Raw genomic sequence first — 2,843 nt, 5'->3', positions numbered from 1 at the left:
ACTAACTAGGGCAAAATGAAGGCACATGTATTCTGTTCTGATGCATCTTCACAACCTTGACTAGCCAGATTCTCACTAACCTACATCTGGGTGACTACCAGTCTTCTCACTGGTCTCTCAGCAATTTCACGTACCACCTGCAGACTTATTATATTTGTACTTCTTTTTCATAGTGTCAACTACCATTGAATTTTTCATTTACTTGTAATTATACAATTAAAATTGGCCTCCTCCACTGGACTATAAATTACATGAAAATAGAAATAAAGTTTCACTTTGCTCCTTGTGAATTTGTGGTGCCTAGTCCAGCACCTAACAAGTATGACACATGTGAAATGTCTACTGAGTATAGAAATAGTATTTTTAAATATAGATTTTTCTTATTTATCGCTTGGAGTCAATACTCCGCTTTGCTTTACTCAAAGTCAAGAGGCTTCTTAAACGAAACCCAAAAGCCTCAGCTTGATGGTAATGGTCCTTCATTAATCGCACCCTCATTCTCTTCACTTTCAGGGGGTACCCCGTTCAAGGAAGGTGCCCCTCTTTCCTCTCTTTAGAAAATGTTGTGGTTATTTCCACTCCTCTGCATTTTCCCATGTTATATTCTAAATCAAGTTCTGTTCCTCCAAATCATATGACAAATACAGTGACAACTGTATTATTTCCAAAGAATTTGGATTTTAGAATATTGTCAGATAAATTCTTTTAAAAATCCTCATTTGTAGTAGTAAGTAACCATGACCTAATTAAGTGGCTTCTAAATATGGTGACACAAACATAGCAATTACACTAATTTCAGGAATTAAACCAAAATTTGAGAATTTAAATCCATTTTACCTTAAGAATAAAATGCACTAGATGGCCCCTTAATAAAGTAAAATGACTTTTAATTCTCAAATTTTGTTTGTTCTTGTATAAAGTAGAAACAGACTATGAATGAAAATATGACCACTTCTTGTAATGATTAATTCATCCACAAGACCATTTTTAGCTGTCTGCTTTAATCTAAACTTACAGTTCATTAGCCCCTTTGAGCTTCCAACAGTATATTATAATTTTTAAGTGTTCTGTGAACAAATATTTTGAGCTAACTCTGATGTAGTGTATTACAAGGCAAGTGAGGAGAGCGGTTTTTAAAAGGAAGCATGAACAGTAGTATCAGATCCTAGAAAGGTCAAGGAGAATGAAAAAAAAGAGCAGTCGATGTTAGTGACTCTTCTTATTCATAAACATTTACAGAAGAACTTTAAAGCATCTAAAATCAAATTTTACACTGTTCCAAGATGGATATGTCAGCAATATTACTCCTCTTCCACAGACAGGAGAAAAAAGACTCACTCAAAATAATTGTACATAATAAAGTTCTTCTAATTTTGCCTTTCCTGTTTTTGTTGCCAAATAAATCTAGATTAAGTTTCCCTCTCCCAAAACTGTGGTGCCATGGCAAGGGTATCATTAAGTATAATATATAGTAAAATAAAACTGTACAGGCATGAAAAGCCTATAAATCATGCACACACACATTCAAGAATTCAAATCACCGCCATAAATACACTTTTTGTGTCATAGAGTAAGTTGTAGTATGGAAGAGTAAGATGTTTGAAGATGAAGGATCTAGGTTTTTGATTGGGGTCCCCAAACTTATTAATAGTGAGATTTTCAACAAAATTTGGAAATTTATTTATCTGAGGTGTTGTGAAGAGTAGATGAGTTTACTAATGTAAATTTTCAAAACATCACACGATGTTGCTGTGAATTCATTATAAATATGCCAATATTGTGAGAACTGGATTGTATTGTAAGAGGAAAGAGCAGAGGCATTTCTAACAGAAGCGCTCACTTACTGAGCATTTAGTATGGGCTAAGGACTGTACTAAGGACTTAAGTTTTCTCATTAACTCCTCACACATACCCAATGTGGTAGATATTATATTAGGTAAAATCATGGGAACTAGCCATTTCTGTAGATCAGAAATGATCAGTTATCAGGAATTTCATATGGTTTAAACTATCGTCTACCCAGACTGGAGAAAGTAAAAGACAGAGAGACTAAGTGAACTAAGTTAAAACAGCCAGTACCAAGCCATGTGGGTTTACGTCAGTGACTAACATGCTATATAAATGCCTAGCAAGGAAGTATTTGCATGAATTCATGCATGGTATCAGAGAATATACAAAAAGTCAAGAACCGATGCCACAGCAGATTCACCAAATTCAACAATCAAATGTTTACATTAATTAAAATAGCCCATGTTTGTTTCTGCTTCTGGGATTACCCTTCTCCTCAATGAATTCTTCCTCACCTTCGCTGGGCCAACAAATATTTACTCAAGATCAGGCTCAATATCTAACCTCCCAGAAGGAGCTTCTTTTCCACTCTACCCCTAATTCCTACTAACTGCTCTTCATCTCCCTTTTTAATAGCAGTTTGCCTTTTAATATATCTGATTACTTTCAATAAAAGTTTCCTGAAGCTCAACAAATGTTCATTTTGAGGTGCATACCAAGTCTACGATATATTTAATAGGAGTAAAAAATCACAACCACTTCTAAGGGAATGGTTGATAAAATCTCTGATCTCTCCGGTTTAAGTGTTCTCTTTAAACTCATCTGAAAACCGCCCCACGATACTGTTGTATTATTACTCACTGTTTCATATGCATACGCCTTGTCTCTGGAACTACAGTTTAAGCTTCTCAAGGTCAAAGATGAATTCTTATTCTTTTACTTCACACACCGCCCACTAAGCAAGTCGTATAAATCAATAGGCCTTTAATTAATGGACATGAAGAAAAATGAGCAGTTTGGGGAAAAGCCAAACAAAGAGAAGGAAAAGAAACTAA

The sequence above is a fragment of the Pteropus vampyrus genome, unplaced genomic scaffold, assembly GCF_000151845.1.
Source record: "Pteropus vampyrus isolate Shadow unplaced genomic scaffold, Pvam_2.0 Scaffold22, whole genome shotgun sequence".
Classification (NCBI taxonomy): Eukaryota; Metazoa; Chordata; class Mammalia; order Chiroptera; family Pteropodidae; genus Pteropus; species Pteropus vampyrus.
This window is presented reverse-complemented; position numbering follows the sequence as displayed.